Below are 14,941 nucleotides of genomic sequence, written 5' to 3'. Positions count from 1 at the left end.
TTTGGCCACAGAACTTACAGATGGAAAAGAAGAGCTCTTCAACCGTGGATTTGAAATTCACCATGTGCTGTATTTTGAAAGAAACAATTCTGGAGAGCTGCACAGGGCTGGGTGGGCAGAGGTTTGACTTGGTGTAAGGCAGCTCCTTATCTTCCTCCGATGGTTTTTTGGTTTTACACACAGCTCCTCCAGAGGAAGGACTGAACCAATGGACTATTATTATTATTATTGTTATTATTAATCAAATTTATATACCGCTCTTCATCCAAAGATCTCAGGGTGGTTTGCAAGATAAAAATACAGGATAAAAATGACAATACAGTAAAGGAGATTCCAGCTAAACCTTAGGAATAACTTTTTGACATTAATCGAAATACTTTATTGTCACTTGTACAACTTGTATACAGTGAGGTTACACCAGCACCCCACACTCAGCTCTCTTAGTCTTAATTCCCCTCGTTTACTGACGCACCAAACCCGAAAGTCAGTTGCCCTGTTGTTATCTTTTCATTCAGCAGCCTAACAGCCCACGGATAGAAGCTGTTCTTTACCCTGTTGGTGCGACTAATCCTGCTTCTATAGCTTCTGCCTGAGGGCAGGAGATCAAGAAAGTGCCGGCCAGGGTGTTAATCATCCCTGAGACTTTTCCTCACTTTCCTGAGGCAACGTTCTTCCGCTATGTCATCCAGCGGATTCACGGGACAACCCATAATATCTTATGCTGTATTCACCACCCTCTGTGGGCACTTCCTATCAGATGATGTCAAACCAGCGTACCACACCGTGATGCAGTAGGAAAGGACACTTTCTCTTGTGGACCAGTAGAGGGAGATCATCAAATGTTGATTGGCATCGTTCTTCCGCAATACTCTGAGGAGATGGAGTCTCTGTTGGGCTTTCTTAACCACCTGGGTTGTATTTATTTTCCAAGTAAGGTCTTCACTGAGATAAACTCCATAGCTGTTTGGCTCTGGAATGGACTCCCTCAGAAGGGGGTGGACTCTCCTTCCTTGGAGGTTTTCAAGTAGAGGTTGGGTGGACACCTGTCATGGATTCTTTAGCTGTGATTCCTGCATTGCAGGGGGTTGGACTAGATGACCCCAGGGACCCTTCCAAATGAATTCTATGATTCTATGCAGTGCTTTGGGGGAGGGAATGCAGGGGTACGCATACCCCTAAAAATTAAGAAGAAGAAGAAGAAGAAGAACCTGTCGTCAACAGGTTTACCATACCCATTGAGTCAATCACCCATCTCCTACTACCCTCCTGAGAAAAAGCCCACCCCACCCTCCCACTATATATAAGGGTCTGGTGACTTCTCTTTCAGTGTATCTGAAGAAGTGTGCATGCACACAAAAGCTTATACGAAGAACAAACTAAGTTGGTCTCTAAGGTGCTACAGGACAATTTTTTTAATATATTTCGACTGCGTCAGACCAACACAGCTACCTACTTGAACCCTAAACATTTTGTGAATCTTTGTACTTTTGTCCGTTTACTGTGCAGTGGTACCTCGGGTTAAGTACTTAATTCGTTCCGGAGGTCCGTTCTTAACCTGAAACTGTTCTTGACCTGAAGCACCACTTTAGCTAATGGGGCCTCCTGCTGCCGCCACGCCACCAGAGCACAATTTCTGTTCTCATCCTGAAGCAAAGTTCTTAACCTGAAGCACTATTTCTGGGTTAGCGGAGTCTGTAACCTGAAGCGTATGTAACCCGAGGTACCACTGTATTTATTTTTCCCGATTTGAACTATAAAATGGTGATTTTCTTGAGTCAAAATAAGAGTACAGTGGATGCTCAGGTTGCGAACATGATCCGTGTGGGAGGCACGTTCGCAACCCGCAGCGTTCGCAACCTGCAGCACAGCGTCTGCGCACGCTCGGGTTGCGATTCGGCGCTTCTGCACATGCACAAAGTGCAATTTAGCGCTTCTGCGCATGTGCAAGGGCCAGAAGTAACCCATTCTGGTACTTCCGGATTTCGGTGCATCCGTAACCCGAAAACACGCAACCTGAAGCATCTGTAACCCAAGGTATGACTGTGCCCCTAGACATTTTTTGAGGGAAAAAAGCACTGATTCTATGAACCCACACTGTCTGCCCCCTGCCCTCCTCGTCCTCCTCTGCTGCCCGTCTTTTGCCCTTAATTTCTGTGGCCTCTTTGTTCACGCCGCTGGTATTTGCTTGCAAGTCCAGGCGTGCGCCCCGCTGGGCGAAAGAATTGCGCAAGGAAGGTTAAGAGACCGTTCCAATATCCGAGCGCCGTAACGCACGCTCTCCTCCCGTGGGGAACAGCGCAGCAAAACGCTGTTGCTGAACTGCAAGCAATAGATTGGCTGGGAAGGGAGGAAAAGCTTTGTGCATATTCAGTGGAAATGGAAAACTCTCAGGGGCGGGTCAAATGCTAAGGATTCTCCTTCGTTCAAAACGCTATGGGCAAGACAACGATTGAATTCCAGGATGAAAAATGAAGGGCTTCTTTTTAAAAAAATCGTTCCCATGTTTTATACATTGACATCAACCGCGAATCCTTTATTACAGAGTTTCACAAGCAAAGGAGAGGTCCATAAGAATATGATGAAATTTTATAAAACGGTGTGAATAAAGGCCCCCGTAGTCTCTCCTAATTCTAGAATTTGTGGACCTCCAATGAAGCTCAATATTGGAAGATTCAGATCAAAGAAAAGAAATGCATAGGGTGTTTTTGGAGCAGGAACTCGGGGGAACTGAGTTCCCATACCTTCTTTAAAATTAAATATTTTTTCCAGTGGGGCTGGAACAGACTTAGACCCAACACCTGAGCCAAAAATCCACCTACAGTGGTACCTCAGGTTAAGAACTTAATTCGTTATGGAGGTCTGTTCTTAACCTGAAACTGTTCTTAACCTGAGGTACCACTTTAGCTAATGGGGTGTGATGGCCTGGGACATGGACTCAGACTCGGAACCAGAGAAGTCTCAGTCCACACCGGATCCTTTGCCTCAGGCATCATCTGAGCCAAGTCTGGGGCCTGATCCTGAAGAGTCCCAGTCTGCACAGGTTCCCCTGCAACAAACACCAGCTGGGCCGAGTCAGGGGCCTGAGCCTGCCCTGGCTCCAGATGTGGGGATGACCTCGTTGCCTTCAGCTGGGCCATCACTTACAGCTGCTCCACTACCAGTTGGGTCAGGAGAGGCTGAGGCGGCCTCTGGGTCTAGTAACCTACCGGCGCCTCCCAAGCTGCAGAGACTGAGGTCTGAGAGAAGGAGAATCATAGAATCATAGAGTTGGGAGAGACCACAAGGGCCATCGAGTCCAACCCCCTGCCAAGCAGGAAACACCATCAGAGCACTCCTGACCTATGGTTGTCAAGCCTCTGCTTAAAGACCTCCAAAGAAGGAGACTCCACCACACTCCTTGGCAGCAAATTCCACTGTCAAACAGCTCTTACTGTCAGGAAGTTCTTCCTAATGTTTAGGTGGAATCTTCTTTCTTGTAGTTTGGATCCATTGCTCCGTGTCCGCTTCTCTGGAGCAGCAGAAAACAACCTCTCTCCCTCCTCTATGTGACATCCTTTTATATATTTGAACATGGCTATCATATCACCCCTTAACCTCCTCTTCTCCAGGCTAAACAGAGACCTGAATACTTGTAAGAGGAGTGCTTGCCTGGGGGCGAGACAGGGAGGTGAGTCGCTGGGGGATCAGGACTGGCTGTTACCCCGACAGAGATAACTGCCTGAGATCCTGTACCTGACCTTGCCTGGTTTGCTGCCTCATGTCTTGCCTTGGCCCTGTCGGACTGACTCTTCGCGTAACCCTTGGATTTGGGACCGCACCTGGACCGTGTTACTTGGGTTACCCCCGGGCCCAGCACATGGGGCCTCCTGCTGCCGCCGCATGATTTCTGTTCTCATCCTGAAGCAAAGTTCTTAACCCAAGGTACTATTTCTGGGTTAGCGGAGTCTGTAACCTGAATTGTCTGTAACCCGAGGTACCACTGTATATCTGTAATCAATAAAGTTGTGGCCATTTCTGATCCAGATCATTGTCTACTTGAGCTTATTTATCACGTCTTACATTTAGCCACTGCTCGGGGGGGGCAGCACTGCAATAATCTGGGGGGAACTGAGCCCACAATAAACAATAAACTTCGTGGTCCGTTCCCCCACCTTTTTTCCAGAAAAAAAGCACTGCCTGGAAGTTACCAGAACAGAAGTTGGGGTGTCTCTGCCCAAATGGGGTACAGCTGGGCCACCAGGTGGAAAAGAAGATAGAGGAAGAGACATGAATATTGCTCATATTTGATGCTTTTTGGTTTATAACATTAGCAGTTCAGGGCAGCCTGACATCAACCGGGGGAAAGCTTTAAATAGCTGGAGTCGCTGAATTCCTTGGGTGCCACCGCCAGCCAACCGAGGCCAATTTTATTTTAAAAACCACACGTTCAAAGAGGAGTAGAGATAGCAGATTGGAAAGAAATCAACCTTCTCTGAACCCAAATTGAAAGCAGCAACAGACTTTGTCTCTGCAGCATTATTTTTAAGCATGTATTGGCACTGTAGCAAAGCGGCGTGGCTCACTGAGTGCGAAGCGAACAGCTTGGGTACTGTAGCACAGATCAGAACACTGGCAGCAAAAGCTTGCGAATACTAGAGGCACACATTGCCGGCTGCTTAGCAGGGCTGGATGACAACTCCTGATGAGAAAATGTTCCCGGGATAAAGTGGTTTTTGTGTGTAATCTGCACAAGAAAACAAGCGTCAACATTGCTCACTGAAAGCATCACTGGGAAAAGCAGCCTGTATAAAGTATGCAGATATGAAGAGTAGTTGCTTTGGAGCAACTACTCGATTCTGAACTTAAAAATGGAAAGCGTAATGTTGAATCATAGAATCATAGAGTTGGAAGAGACCACAAGGGCCATCGAGTCCAACCCCCTGCCAAGTAGGAAACACCATCAGAGCACTCCTGACATATGGTTGTCAAGCCTCTGCTTAAAGACCTCCGAAGAAGGAGACTCCACCACACTCCTTGGCAGCAAATTCCACTGTTGAACAGCTCTTACTGTCAGGAAGTTCTTCCTAATGTTTAGGTGGAATCTTCTTTCTTATAATTTGGAACCATTGCTCCGTGTCCGCTTCTCTGGAGCAGCAGAAAACAACCTTTCTCCCTCCTCTATGTGACCTCCTTTTATATATTTGAACATGGCTATCATATCACCCCTTAACCTCCTCTTCTCCAGGCTAAACATGCCCAGCTCCCTTAGCCGTTACTCATAAGGCATCGTTTCCAGGCCTTTGACCATTTTGGTTGCCCTCCTCTGGACACGTTCCAGTTTGTCAGTGTCCTTCTTGAACTGTGGTGCCCAGAACTGGACACAGTACTCCAGGTGAGGTCTGACCAGAGCAGAATACAGTGGCACTATTACTTCCCTTGATCTAGATGCTATACTCCTATTGATGTAGCCCAGAATTGCATTGGCTTTTTGGTAGTCAACAAAAGAGGTTTAAAGACTGTCTCAAGGCAAATCTAAAAAAAAAAAAAAATAGTATATACACCAACAACTGGGCAACTGGGAAACACTGGCCTGTAAGTGCTCCAACTGGAGAACAGTCTTTATCAAAGGTGTCATGGGCTTTGAAGACACGCAAACTCAGGACGCAGGGGAGAAATGTTCTAAGAGGAAGGCAGGATTGGCAAATCCACACCGTGATCAGCTCCAGCCCAGAAACCAATGTCCCCACTGTGGAAGGATGTATGGGTCCAGAACTGGCCTCTGCAGCCACTTACGGACTCATTGTTAAGACTGTGTTCATGGAAGATGATCTTACTTGGCTACGAAGGACCACCAAAGAAGAAGAAGAAGGTATCTGAAGAAGTGTGCATGCACACGAAAGCTTATACCCAGACAACCTTAGTTGGTCTCTAAGGTGAATCCCAAAATGGAATTAAGATTGCTGGAAGAAATATCAACAACCTCAGATATGCAGATGACACAACCTTGATGGCAAAAAGTGAGGAGGAATTAAAAAACCTTTTAATGAGGGTGAAAGAGGAGAGTGCAAAATATGGTCTGAAGCTCAACATCAAAAAAACTAAGAGCATGACCACTGGTCCCATCACCTCCTGGCAAATAGAAGGGGATGAAATGGAGGCAGTGAGAGATTTTACTTTCTTGGGCTCCATGATCACTGCAGATTGTGACAGCAGCTGCAAAATTAAAAGACGCCTGCTTTTTGGGAGAAAAGCAATGACAAACCTAGACAGCATCTTAAAAGGCAGAGACATCACCTTGCCAACAAGTGGACTATATAGTCCATATAGTCAAAGCTATGGTTTTCCCAGTAGTGATGTATGGAAGTGAGAGCTGGACCACAAAGAAGGCTGATCGCCGAAGAATGGATGCTTTTGAATTCTGGTGCTGGAGGAGACTCTTGAGAGTCGCATGGACTGCAAGAAGATCCAACCGATCCATTCTGAAGGAAATCAGCCCTGAGTGCTCACTGGAAGGACAGATCCTGAAGCTGAGGCTCCAAGACTTTGGCCACCTCAGGAGAAGAGAAGACTCCCTGGAAAAGACCCTGATGTTGGGAAAGATGGAGGGCACAAGGAGAAGGGGACGACAGAGGACGAGATGGTGGGACAGTGTTCTTGAAGCTACCAACATGAGTTTGACCAAACTGCGGGAGGCAGTGGAAGACAGGAGTGCCTGGCGTGCTGTGGTCCAGGGGGTCACGAAGAGTTGGACATGACTAAACGACTAAACAACAACAACAGAATGTGTGCTTTTATTTAAAATGCATCTCTGGGTTATTTGTGGAGCCTGCCTGGCATTTTTACATGAGTAGACTGTGTGCTTTTATTTAAAATGCATCTCTGGGTTATTTGTGGGGCACAGGAATTTGTTCCTTTTTTCCCTTTAAAATATAGTCCGGCCCCCCAAAGGTCTGAGGGACAGTGGACTGGCCCCCTGCTGAAAATGTTTGCTGACCCCTGTTTTAGTCCAACACTCTAACCACTACACCACACTGTCTTAGCATATTAGAGAAAAATATGAGTGTAATTTCATTCTTGTTCTGATTAACTCATTGGTTCTGATTAACATCCTCTCATTCCGGCATCTTGTGCCCTCCTGAACTTTGTAAGACCCGGCCGTCAAAACCTCCCATCTAACAAACTTGACCTTACAGCATTTCATTGATTGTTGCCTATTATCTCACACAGGCTGTTAAGGGGAAGCATGAAATGTGAGTTTTGCTCTCCTTTGAGCTTCGCTCGTGCTAGTTAACCTCTCTCTGTGTTGCAGCTAATTAGCTGCTTTTGCTCAATGTTTGCAAAACAGGGGTGAGCAAAACAAAATTTTGCCTACTCACACTTCTCCATCTCAGTCTTTCTCGTAAGGAGCGAGGGAGGGGAGAAAACAAAAACCACGGCTTTGATAAAAACATAGCATAAGAACTTAAGACCAGTCTGCCAGCGACCTATCTGGTCCATCATCCTCTTCTCACAGTGGCCAATCAGCTGCCTGAGGGAAAGCAGCAAGGCATGGTTTCGAACACAAGACCCCTCTCCTGGGGTTTCCAGCCACTGGGATTCAGAAGAATTGTGGAGGCAGAGCATGTGGGAATGTTCAGGGTGGCAGGAGAGGATATATTCTTTATTAATATCCCTCCTAACTTGCACTAGCAAGTCCCTTTACTTAGCAGAGTTTACATTCCTCTTTTAACACGAATAGCAGATAGCTGGTTGCAGGCTCGTGTGAGCCTCTCATTATTATACAATTCAGCCTGGCTCAGATTGAATTGTGTGTTCCTGGTAAGTTCCCTTTTAACCCCTCTTAAAAGAATAAAGGCGCCACAACCATATTCAAAGTCAATAAAAGAAGTTTACTCACATCAGTTCACAGTTGGATCCCTGAAGGCAGACTTAGTTACAAATATGTACATGTAGATCTACCCCATATGGAGAAATAATCCCAGTGCTGCTGCTAGCTGAGAGCTAGCACACCAGTCCTAGTTAAAAGCTGGTCCAACGAAGAAGGAAGTCAAAAAGAGAGAGGTGTGCTGTGTGTCTCATCGTTTTGTTACCTGGACAGGTAAGGTCACGCCCACATTCTATCACAGGCAAAAGGAAGCATGTTCCAGCCAGGAGGAACAGGAAGTTTTGACTGGCTGAACCAAACATCCCCCTGCATGTCCACTCTAGGAAAACAAGGAATGTTGTACTTGACTGCTCCCAGTGGATTACATCCCACAGAGCATAGCTGCCCTGGCTAGTAGCTGTTTATAACCTTTGCCTCCTCCATTAATTTGTAGCCATCACTCCTTCATGGAGTTCCACAGTTTAACTCTCCACTGCAGGAAGAACCTTTCTGTCCTGAATTTTCCAACAGTTGGCTTCCATAGGATGTCCATGGGTATTCATGCCAGGCATAATTCTATAAATTTCTATCATGTTGTCTGCTACTCGCCTTTTCTCTGAATTGGGTAAACGGTAAAGAGACCCCTGACCGACTCTGGGGTTGCGGCGCTCATCTCGCTTTACTGGCCGAGGGAGCCGGCGTACAGCTTCCAGGTCATGTGGCCAGCATGACTAACCCACTTCTGGCGAACCAGAGCAGCGCACGGAAACGCAGTTTACCTTTCCGCTGGAGCGGTACTAATTTATCTACTTGCACTTTGACGTGCTTTCGAACTGCTAGGTTGGCAGGAGCAGGGACCGAGCAATGGGAGCTCACCCCGTCACAGGGATTCAAACCACCAACCTTCTGATCAGCAAGTCCTAGGCTCTGTGGTTTATCCCACAGTGCCACCCGTGTCCCCTTTTCTCTGAATTGCAAAGTACCAGAAGCTGCCAATTTCCTTCATATGGGAGTCGCATCACCCCTTGACTGTTCCTGAACCTTTTTCTCAACATTTTCTCAGCTATTTGAGATAAGGCTACCCAAACTGTACACCGTATTCCAAACACAGCAGCGCTATAGATTTGTACAGCAGAATTATTGGCAGAAAAGCAAATTAGCTAGCAAAAACAGTAGCGGAGGTAATACTCTTATGGTTCTGAAGTGAATGAAGATCTGGGGAAATAAATTCTTGTTTGTGGAAATGTTTTGAGTTTTTTAAAAACGCATGACATGAAATTTAAACAAACATAAGCTGGAGCTTAAATAGTTTGTTGCTAAGAGACTGGGGTTCAGAAACCCTATTGATGTGAGGTTTTCCTGCAGTCAGTTTGCAGGCTTACGTGCCGTCCTCTTCAACGATCAAATACCCCGTGGGAATTTCGTTCATCCTCCCAGTCTCTGCTCTCGGCAGGAACCGAATCTCTCTTCTCAATGCGTTTGCTGAGCTTGCAAGTTGCTTGTTGTGAAGGAGAAAGTGGAGCAAGACTTTCGGAGCTGAGATTGGCTTAGCTCCAGGGCTCTCCCCCTTTTGCTGCTTTCCTGTAATCGCACTCAAGGAAGAGAAGTTGAATCTGTCATCGCCTGGAGTGTGGACAGCAAGGCGCAAAAGGATCCAAACTCCTGGGAGGATGGGAGATGTGTGTGTGTGTCCCCTGCAGCACAACTCAGATGAAAACAACCAGTGTGGTGTAATGGCTGAAGTCCTGGTTTATCACCCGGGAGACCTGGGTTTGAATCCCCACTTGGTCATGAAACTCACTGGGTGTGACCTGGGGGCCTACCTCACAGGGTTGTTGTGGGGTGAAATGGGGAGGAGGAGGAGGAGACCCATGTATGTTACCTTGAGGTTCTCGGGGGGGGAAAGGTGATGCATAAAGGTAACAAAATGAGTAAGTAAATAAAGCAAAAAAGTCATTCCCTTCTCAAGTACTCCTGCCAGATTGAATGTATCTTCTTCTTTTCTTTGGCAATGCCTCATAGCCGAGTAAGATTGTCTTCCATAAACAGGGTTTTAATAATAATAATAATTACTTATTATTTATACCCCGCCCATCTTGCTGGGCTTCCCCAGCCACTCTGGGCGGCTTCCAACAAAATATTACAATACCGTAATGCATCAAACATTAAAACCTTCTTGAAACAGGGCTGCCTTCAGATGTCTTCTAAAAGTCTGGTAGTTGTTTTTCTCTTTGATATCTGGTGGGAGGGTGTTCCACAGGGCAGGCGCCACCACCGAGAAGGCCCTCTGCCTGGTTCCCTGTAGCTTTGCTTCTCGCAGTGAGGGAACCTCCAGAAGGCCCTTGGCGGCGGACCTCAGTGTCTGGGGGTGGAGATGCTCCTTCAGATATGAATCCGTAAATGACTGTGGAGGCCAATTCTGGACCCACACATCCTTCCACAGTGGGGACATTGGTTTCCGGGTGGGAGTTGATCACGGTGAGGGTTTGCCAAGCATGCCTTCCTCTTAGCACATTTCTCCCTTGCATCCTGAGTTTGAGTGTCTTCAAAGCCCATGACACCTTTGGTGAAGGCTGTTCTCCAATTGGAGCGCTCATAGGCAAGTGCTTCCCAATTGTTGGTGTTTATACTACATTTTTAAAAAATTGCCTTGAGAGAGTTTAAATCTCTTTTGTTAACCACCAGCATTATGCTTTCCATTTTTAACTTCGGAATAGAGTAATTGCTTTGGAAGACGATCATCAGGCATCCTTGAATCTTTCAAGGAGTTGGAGATGGCGTTTATAAGTTGTTATTATTATTGAATGTATAAAATGAAGATAATAGCCTTAAATATTGAACAGAATAATGCAGGATCCCAATTTTGCAACAGAAAGCAGGAGAGACGCTATGATGGAGAGGAGAGTAGAACCTCAGGGAGACCAGGGTTCAAATCCCCACTCTGCCACGAAGCTCAACAGGTGAACTTGGGAAAGTGCTTCTTGATGACAACACAAAAGTGAGAGTGGTGAAAGTGCCAGACCGGGCACACCTCTTGTTGTCATTCCCATGGTATATATGTGATGCATGTATATGATTCATGGGAAAACCAGGTCTTACTGTACTTAGAACCCTAGAATTGTAGCATTGGGAGGGACCCCCAAAGCTCATCTAGTCCAAGCCCTGGTGATACAGGAGTTGGCATTTCAAAAGCAGGGAATCTGGAGTCAGGAGCTGACTGTCAAGAGTGTGTACAGGAGCCAGGCCCTGTGACAATAGGTCTTCACAGTTTGTTCTGGAGAGGCAAGGTGCAGCCGCACAGGTGAGGCCGATTGGTAACTCACAGCACCTGGTGGCAAGAGCCAGGAAGGGATATAAGGTCAGCATTTCCCTTCGGCTCTTTGCCACAGCAAGTCGTTTCCTGCCTTGCTGCATTTGGCTTCTTGCTTCCAGATCCTTGGACCTGGGCTTCTTGGCTCCTTGCTTCTTGACCCTCAGACCCTGGACTTTGTGACTCCTTTCTTCTCGACCCTCGGACTCTTGCTTTCATGACTCCTTGCTTCTCGACCTCGGACCCTTGACTTCATGACTCCTTGCTTCCTGATCCTCGGACCCCTCACTTCATGACTCCTTGCTTCTTGACCCTCGGACCCTGGACGTTGTGACTCCTTGCTCCTTGACCGTTGAACTCTTGACTTCATGACTCCTTGCTTCTCTACCCTCTGACCCTGGACTTTGTGACTCCTTGCTTCTCGACCCTCAGACCCTCGGACCCTCGACTTCGTGACTCCTTGCTTCTCGACTCTCAGGCCCTTGACTTCGTGACTCCCTGCTTCCTGACCCTTGGACCCCTGGCTTCTGGACTCTCATTCCTGCTCCCACCCCGCCATCTTGCCCCCAGTCTCCACGTCCTCAGCCGGGACTTCGACTGCCCGTAAACCGGTCCATGACACTGACACAGCCAGAAGAACTCATTCATCATAAGCTAAGGAGGAGGAGATGTAGACTTCAGAAGTGGCAGAAACTCCACTCCAGTTATCCCAAGAGACCAGGCCAGCTTTCAGAGGTAATTACATCTTTTCCAAAGCCATTTATGAGTTCTTCATGAATTATTAGGATGATGCAATGCTGTTCACAACCCACTGATTGTGAAACAGCTACGTTTTTGGCTGGGAAATATCCATCCATTTCGGAAATGACAGGAATGTTGGCCAGCGATCCTTCAGCATAACACTTCTCTGATCGGATGGGGCCAGAATCTGAAACCCTGGACAGAGATAATGGAACACGTGCAGGTTGGTGGAGTCATAGAATGAGAGGACTGTAGAGATTGAAGGGACCCCACAGGGTCATCTAGTCCAACCCCCTGCAATGCAGGAATCTTAGCTAAAGCATCCAAGACCCAACCGCTGCTAAGAAACCTACCATGACATTAAAACTCATGGCCATCCATGTACGGTAGAAGATTCAGGACAGATTTTTTTTTAAGTCCTTCACATAGTATGTAGTTAAACTATGGAACTCTCTGCCACAGGAGGCAGGGATGGAAGGCTTTGAAAAGAGGATTGGGCAAATTCATTGAGGAGGGGACCAGGCCCTGCTTCCATAGTTGGAGGTAGCAATGCTCCACAGGAGGGGAGAGGACTCCTCTGGTCAGATCCTGCATGCATGGTCCCCAATGGGGCATCTGCTTGGACTAGCTGAGCCATTGGCCTGATCCAGTCGGCTCTTTATGCTCTTATGATAAGGTACCAGTTGGGTTGGGCTGGCATATGTCTGCCAGGCGTTTCATTCTCTCTCGTGCTGCAGAATATGTGACTACTAGATCACATGCTCTGTGTGTTGATATTCCATTCTTTGGAAGTGTGGGAATGGAAGGAACTGTACGCCACTTCCGTCTTCTTTGTTCCTTGTTCTGCTGTTGTGCTCTCTGAGGAGAAGAGACATGCCATGACTGCTCTGTTCTTTATTTTGATCCTGTAAATAAATCACTAGGGACACGGGTGGCGCTGTGGGTTAAACCACAGAGCCTAGGGTTTGCCGATCAGAAGGTCAGCGGTTCAAATCCCTGCAACGGGGTGAGCTCCTGTTGCTCGGTCCCTGCTCCTGCCCACCTAGCAGTTCGAAAGCACGTCAAAGTGCAAGTAGATTAAATAGGTACCGCTCCGGCAGGAAGGTAAACGGCGTTTCCGTGCGTTGCTCTGGTTCGCCAGAAGCGGCTTAGTCCTGCTGGCCATATGACCCGGAAGCTGTACTGACTCCCTCGGCCAGTAAAGCGAGATGAGCGCCGCAACCCCAGAGCCGGCCACAACTGGACCTAATGGTCAGAGGTCCCTTTACCTTTAAATAAATCACTAAACTCAGATGCTACATATACTCAGTCTCGGCTTCTGCTAAGCTCTGCTGCTTGCTTGAACATCCAGAGGGGTGAATGCTCTGCTCTGCTGTGCTATGCGTTCCAGATCGGTGCCAGGAGAAGGCCATCTGCCACCCAAAAGCACCAACGATGTCTTCACCTGCCTTCTGCATTTAGGGATGGGACAGACTTTGGAGCGAGCTCCCACCTACCAGTTTACTCTTATTATTCTGGAACTGTTAACTGCTGCAAAGGCCCCGAAGTCTCCGGTGTTGTGGCTGGCACAGAAGGCTGGCATGGTGCCCTCCTGTCCAAGCCAAAGCACAACACAGAAAAGCAGTTGGCATATCCCGTGGAAACCACTCCTGCCTCCCAAAAGAGAGGTGCAGACTTTACTCTCTGGAAATCAGAATTGTGTTTTGTTTTGTGTTGGGTTTGTTCAGGTCAGACTTTTCAATGTGGGTTGTCAGCCCTTGCTAGTGGAAGCCTGTTGCCAGAAACTGCAGGAGAGGAGAGAGGCTTTTGTGCACGAATCCTGCTTGCAACTTTTCCATAATGTGGTAACAGGATGCTGGACTAGGAGGGCTGCTGGCCTGATCCAGCAGGGGATTATGTTCTTACCTCGCAATTGCCAGCTTGAGCAAAAGCTAATAAATGCTAAGGATTCCTTGCCAACAAAGGTACGTATAGTTAAAGCTATGGCTTTCCCTGTAGTGATGTACAGAAGTGAGAGCTGGACCGTAAAGAAGGCTGATCGCCAAAGAATTGACGCTTTTGAATTCTGGTGCTGGAGGAGACTCTTGAGAGTCCCATGGACTGCAAGAAGATCAAACCTCTCCATTCTGAAGGAAATGAGCCCTGAGTGCTCACTGGAAGGACAGATCCTGAAGCTGAGGCTCCAAGACTTTGACCACCTCGTGAGAAGAGAAGACTCCCTGGAAAAGACCCTGATGCTGGGAAAGATGGAGGGTGCAAGGAGAAGGGAACGATGGAGGACGAGATGGTGGGGACGGTGTTCTTGAAGCTACCAGCATGAGTTTGACCAAACTGCAGGAGGCAGTGGAAGACAGGAGTGCCTGGCGTGCTCTGGTCCATGGAGTCATGAAGAGTCGGACATGACTAAACGACTAAACAACAACAACACTAAGGGTGCCCAAACAGTGAAGTCTAGCAGCTGAAAAACACAGCCCAAAGCACCTTTACTGGGAAGGACGATAAAGACCCACCAATTCCATGTGATGAGAGCTGCAGTCACTGCCTGACTTTTCAAAATAAACACGGTCCCTGGGGAAATTATTTTTTTTATTGCAGCCAATTAAAAACAGCCATTAGGATCTTCTTCCTGGGGAGAAGCATGCTCCATTAGCATTGTGTTAATAAAGCAGACTTCGTGTAGCTCACGTTTTTGCTGCCGCGTTCAGAGGCAAGAGTCGAAGTGTTATGCGGCGAGGTGCAGCGCAAAGAACGTTTTGGCCTGGAGAAAGCAGCGGCTTGAGTTTTCTGAAACGGAAATTTCTCCCCAAAGCAAATGAGGCTGATTTGCAGAGGACAATCTGAACATTTTCTGGTGCCTTAAGACCTGGCAAGGGGAAGCTGAAGAAGTTTCCATCAACCTGGATGCCTTTATAGGAGGATGAGACACATTCTGTTGATGGCTATTGATGTCTTCTTGCCAGGATGGCTGTGTTCTGCTTGCATAGCCGGAGGCAACAATTCTTCTGAATGCCAGTTACTGGAAACTGCAGGAAGACAGAGAGCTCCTG

General features: G+C 47.4%; 1 protein-coding gene across 13 annotated transcripts in view; it reads right to left on the bottom strand.

Annotated features, from left to right (window-relative positions):
- The window catches only part of OTOF (otoferlin), a 204,435-nt gene that overhangs the window by 162,819 nt on the left and 26,675 nt on the right, over positions 1 to 14,941 (bottom strand). The gene's annotated exons all lie outside the window — the stretch shown is intronic.

This window comes from Podarcis melisellensis, assembly GCF_964234715.1.
Source record: "Podarcis melisellensis genome assembly, chromosome: 3".
Taxonomy (NCBI): domain Eukaryota; kingdom Metazoa; phylum Chordata; class Lepidosauria; order Squamata; family Lacertidae; genus Podarcis; species Podarcis melisellensis.
Note: the sequence above shows the minus strand (reverse complement) of the source record. Positions and strands in the feature narration are given on the sequence as shown.